The sequence below is a fragment of the Amborella trichopoda genome, chromosome 5 (assembly GCF_054954075.1).
Source record: "Amborella trichopoda isolate Santa Cruz 75 chromosome 5, AtrichopodaSantaCruz75HAP2 v2.0, whole genome shotgun sequence".
Taxonomy (NCBI): domain Eukaryota; kingdom Viridiplantae; phylum Streptophyta; class Magnoliopsida; order Amborellales; family Amborellaceae; genus Amborella; species Amborella trichopoda.
The window spans coordinates 5,728,537-5,735,055 of NC_142340.1; positions in this window are offsets into that span (position 1 = coordinate 5,728,537).

The window sequence follows — 6,519 nt, forward strand, 5'->3', positions numbered from 1 at the left end:
TACCATGAAATTAACCAATCAATAAAAGCTTCGATGTGGAACTTATCATGAAATTATGGGAGATCGACTTTAATACCAAAATCTCATGGTCGCTATATAGGACGCAAATCTGGTTTATAATCTTCATTACACTCGAAATCAACAACCCTGGGTTGTCGTGGGACTACTAGTGCAGGATCAATGTGGCTACGAGCACCTTCTTTATGGTGAACATTGCTTTCCAACCGTTGCAACCTTTGATCCAATTATTGCATCCCTTGATTCATCTTACATACTTCGGTTCGAACGTCCTCGAGGGCTCTAGTAAATTTTCTATAGCTTGTCCTCAGCGATCGTCTATAGCAGGAGTAGGATTAGCTTGATTAGCTTTTGGTGGCATTGTAAAAAAACTAGATTTTTGGATCGGATCTCTCAATCTTACTTGCTTTGATACTAACAAATGCAGGGAGAAAAGTAACACGGGAACAAAAAAAAATAAAAGAGATTGCGATAATAGACCATTTCAAAGTCTGCAAGGGAATCCACCCAAAACCAATGTAACCAAATTTTATTCAATTCTCATTCACTGTTTTACACTGAAGGAATATCTTCCTTTAAATAGACTAAAAAAGAAGATAAATCATAACAAAAAAAAAAGACCTCTATCTGTAATTTGCATGTACTTTGCCTCTCTCAATATCTTCACTCTCTTCATTCCCCTATTTTCTCTCTCCTCGCGTATTAAAAGATTTGAACTACAAAAAGATAGTGATTTGGGAGGAATAACTTCCCACCTTTTAATTCAACCATCTAGAAAATGTCCATACCATCTCTTCCGACAATTTTAGCTAATCAAGAAACTCTCAGAGGCAAACGTTGCCTACATTATTAAAAGATAAACACATTAATAAAATTTATCTATATCCTTTTTACCCTATCTAAGACCGATGACTTAGTCGACCATAATCTTCGCCCACCTCTCACCCAATACAAGAAAAAGGCTTAATGGCATTATGTAGCCCATAAAACTTCCTAACCAGTAAAAATAAAGAAAAAATAAAAATTTGAGTTTTCTAAATTTTTCTACATTACTAAAGTTGTAGAGTTCATTTCAGATTGTCAAAGTTTGAAGTCTAGTAACTTACGACCATGAAGATCCAAAGTGACTTTCCAAAGTGATTGGATTTTGGACTTTCAATACGCTTCAGAAGCTGCTCTCAGGAGACCCTTCAAAGTCCAAAGTCAAAATGTCGTAGCGAGAGAGTGTTTTGGAAAAAGAAAAATGAAAAAAAATATGAATGTTAAATATTAAAGTTTATTATTATTATTTTTAATTTATAACAACTATCTATTTTTTATATTAAGCGAGAGAAGGTCCCTATTTATTAATTTGACAAATGTCTTTTTGATTTCTAAAACTCATACACTTGATTTTAATTTATCCCATATTATTTCTTTGTACTCTCTGTAAATCTCCCTCTCAATTAATGTACATCTCCTTGAATGTTATATAAATTAATCTCTCACGCCCCTTTAATTAATATCCTAATAAATATGACCCAAACCAATATTGCCAAAGTATCATGTATTTATTATTAAATCAACGTACCATTATATTAGTAAAGATAATAATATTATTAATGTTTCAAAAAAAGATAGTCATATATATTAAAAGAAAAATGTTTCATATGGGCTGAACCGCATTTCTACATATATAAAGCATCCATCTTAAAGATGAATGCAAGTAGGTGTGCCATCTAAAAACAATGGAAACTAATTGTCCAAATGCTTTCTTACTAAAATTATTATCTTTAGTTTTAAAATTTTATTTATTTATTCATATTCATGATCTTCATGTTAGATATTATATGTCCTTCAAAATTAAGTCTTAAAATCCATCTACAAAATAAATTTATTAAGAGGCCCATATTTCTACATATGCAGTCCTGGCCGCATAGAAACAAGGTCCTATATTAAATATATAAACACAATCATGTAATAAAAACATGATAACATGAATAAAATGTGTAAATACAATGATAAGTTATGCATATAATAGGAAGATGTTTGTTTCTCTTATTGTATCAAATTATCATATATATATATATATATATATATATATATATATATATATATATATATATATATATATATATATCCATTATATCTTATTCTCAATTTAAAATTTACCACTCATATTTGATAATTTTTACACTTAACTAATGTTTCATGGTAAAAATTTAAATGTTTTACCAAAATTCCAAATTTAATTTAAGATAAACTTAAATTTATTATAATGTACCAATATTTATTCATTTCATAATTAATTATTATTTAAGAAAATTTTCATATAGAACCGTAATTCTTCATATTATTTTATCGTAGACGCTCATACCGTTTTTCTTTCAAACGACATGAGAAAACCCCTAAAGATTTCACCCCACCCCTTCATCTCTTATTTCCTTTTTTTATTGACTTTTGACCATAAAAATTAGTCCCAACAAATCTTTTTATACCATTTCAACCTAAAAACTGTTTTAACATTTGTTTTCTCTTTCTACTCATTAAAAAAGTTTTTTTGGTTGAAATGGTATAAAAAAAATTTTTGGGTTTAATTTTTATGATAAAAAGTCAATAAAAGAGCAGATAAGAGATGATGGGGTATGTTGAAATAAAAGAGGGCGACAAGAAATGATGGGGTATGTTGAAATTTTTAGGGGTTTTCTTATGCCGCTTGAAAGAAAACCGGAAAGAGGGTCTACCATGAAATATAATATGAAGAATTAACGTTCTATACGAAATTTCTCTATTATTTAATTATTTATTATTAATAAAATTATGATAATTACATAACAATATTAAATTATTATTAAATGTTACAATTAACTAGTATTGAATCAGACAAGGACAGTTATATAAGTTTACACAAAAATAATGAAATTTTGCAATTATATGTTAAGTAATATTATTTGTCATAATAATTAGCATGATTATAATTAATCATTGTGATTCTATTAATTCTTTTTCTTCAAATTGAAACATTGTATTAAATATTATATTAATTACAACAATAATTAGAATTATATTTAAATATATTAAAAATATTAAAAATCTATTAAGTATAATATGATATTATCTACATATTAGTATTATATATATATATATATAATTGAATTATCTATTTTTACCCAAAAATTTAATTATCCATTCAACATATATTCTCTTATTTTTGGATATAATTTTTGTAGATATCCTAAATGCCTGAAGTATGCGTATATTAACAATAATAAATTATATTTAGATAATAAAAAAAAGGTGAAACGTTTTATTACAAGTTTCTCTTAATTAAACTTATTGTAATCATTCATTCATCATAAAGATGTTAATTACAGTTTCATTAGTAATAACTAATAGGAATATCTTCATACCCCTCATTTTTCAGTTTTATATATCAAAAGACCCAAGGTTTCAAAACATATATTGGGTAAAATTTTAAGCCTTGTATACTATAACCCCATAAGCTAACTTTGTCCCTTTTAAATCTATTTTTTTGCCCTAAACAAATATAATAAAGACATATCATTTCTAAACAACATCATTTATTTCTCTTCACGTCATTTTTTCTTAAATCTCTCTCTCCATGACTTTCTCCAAACTCTCTTTCTCCCTATTTTCCTACTCTCACTCTCTCCATGGTTTTTTGTATTGTATATTTACTTGATTTTTGTGGATGTTTTTTTCTATTGATTAGTTAGATATTATTCACATGGATGATTAACTGTATGTAGATTGTGCCTGTTTTTGAAACCCAATCTGAGAGAGAGGGGTTTTGGAAAATACGAGGTAGAGAGAGAGATAGAGTGAGAGACCTAGAGAGAGAAAATAGGGAAAAAAACAGAGAGAAAAAAAGGGTTTGGGAGAATCTCAAGAAAGAGAGTGAAAGACATAAATTTTGGAGAATATAAAGAGGAAGGGTTTAGAATGAGCGTGTTTTTTTTATATTTGTTAGGGCTAAAAAAAAGTTGAAAGTACGTAAAGTTAGTGAGAGGGTTAGAAGATATATTTTGAATTCTTAATTTTATTTAGATATGAAAACAAAAAATAAAGGGTACGGGGATATTTCTTCTAACTAATAAGTATGATTATTATGAAGCATTATTCAAATTTTAACTTAATGTCATGATTATTACTAATATATTTTAATATTATAACATTTAAATAATATTTAAATAAATTATATATATATATATATATAATATTTAAATATGGAAAAAGTTTATATGGAGCCGAGGTTCTAAACAATCAAATTAGAGCCAACCTCAAAACTTTCGCTAGAAGATGTTATTTTGATGCCCAAATTCCTCAAATAGATCATCTTGACATCAAGATGCATGGATATGAGAAGAAATAGATTTCAAGCTTTGGAAATAGTGCATCTAGTTATGCATTTTTTGACTGTCAATTTTTAAGATTCTCAAGTTTTCATAGATTTGCTCGATCTACATTATTTTTGAAGCTTTAAATTTTATAATTAAAAATGAAAATATATTTTAAGGTGTCACACCCCAAGAATTTACAATACTATTATTTCTGAGATGTGACGGACAAAACATATATACATCTATTGATAGGACAAATTTACAATGGCAAGGTCTTACATAGTAAATAAATCCGTAGTTATTTCACAACAATACTATAATCAATTACAAAAATGTCAATTTTTAAATAATAAGGCAGTCATTTGCACATGAATTTTACATTGTCTAAATATTCAAAACAGTAGAAAGAAATATCACAATTTTACTAAAAGCAGAAATATCACATTTATTTCTAACAATAGACAAGAAAAATAAATAAATTTATTTTTCTAATTTACAGCATTCAAAATTTCTAACATAGATAAAATATCACAATTTTTATTAAAAATATTATTTTTGAAGATAACAAGGTCACGTGCGCATAAAATTTATCGCGCCTAAAATTCATGATAATAAGCAGAAATAATTATTTAATTTTATTTTTAAAAAGAATGGATTTTTTTTCGAGACAATGAGGTCACTTACACACAAAACTGATAAAATAAAGATCCTAGACGGAAATATCACTATTTATTAAAAATAGACTATTTTTCAGAAAGACGATGTCACTTACCCACAATTATTTGAGAGGGAGCTTCCGATAAAAGAATTCGGTTCGAGAGAGAAGTTCACTGTGTTTCGACCAGAGAGAGATCTCAAAGTTTTGTTTTAAGGTGGGAGTGCTCACATCCCCTATTTAAATTCTTATAACGTATTATTATATTGTTTTATTACGCTCTACCTCATACCTGCGGTGTCGCGTTAAAAGCAGACTTTTATCGTACGAAAACCACGTCCGCTAAAGGACGTTGCCAGCTGCAAGCAGCAGGAGGCAAAAGCAGGCAAAAGAAAAAAAGTAAAGGCAAAGGCAAATCTTTTGAAAATAGTGATGGTCCTCAAGGACCATCATATTCAAACAGAACATCACTTATTTAAAAGCATATTTTCTCCCTTTTTTTTTTTGAAATTTTAGGATTGTTACATTCTTCCCTCCTTAAAGAAATTTAGTCCTTTAAATTTGTGTACCTGATTACTGAAAAAGATAGGGGTATTTTTCTCTGATTTCGTCTTCTCGTTCCCAAGTCGACTCTTCTCTTGAATGGTACTGCCATAATACACGGACTAAAGGAATCTCCTTATTACGCAATACTTGCACCCTTCTATCCAGTATCAAAATTGGCTGCTCAATGAAGGATAGGTCCTTCCTGATCGGTAAAGGTTCATATTTTAAGACTCAAACTCTATCGCTCTCTCTCTCTTTAAAACTCCATCTCTATCTAAAACCCAAATTCCATCTCTCCCTCTAAAACTCTATATCTCTTTTTCTAAAACTACATCTCTCTCATATAAGAAAGTGTGCTCGTGTTCGAGCTCAAGCTAAACCCTTTGGCTGGTAAACTCACCAAGAAGCAAAAAGAGAGAGAGAGATGGAGTTTTAGAGACAGAGACGGAGTTTGAATATGATGTCATTTTAGTATTTGTTTCGATCAAAAATTTATGGTCAATAAAATCCAGGGGGTTGTAAGATAGAAAAGATGGATATTTAGGTAATTCAATGGGGAAGATTAGGGGGTTAGATTAGGGGGTTACATTTTAAAAGTGTTAATTGGGGGTGTTAGCGGTAGGAATGGATACCAAAATGTGGTAAGTGAGTGTGGGGATGCTACTTACCGGGACACCCCTTTCTTTAGACATATAGAAACTTCATCATTAAATAATACATGTATATATTAACACAATATTTTAATATATTTAAGTATATATAGTTTTTTATTTTTTGGTCGAGTCCGATCGGTCTCGTCTGGTCTGGATCTGATAACTTTGGGTCAGGTCAGGTCAGGTCAGGGTTCGGGTCCCATAAACATTTTTGGGGATAGATCGGACCAACTTGGCCCGTTGCCACCATTAAGGTTTTTTATGTTGGGAAAATTTCATATAAACTTCTAATTCCTCATATTATTTC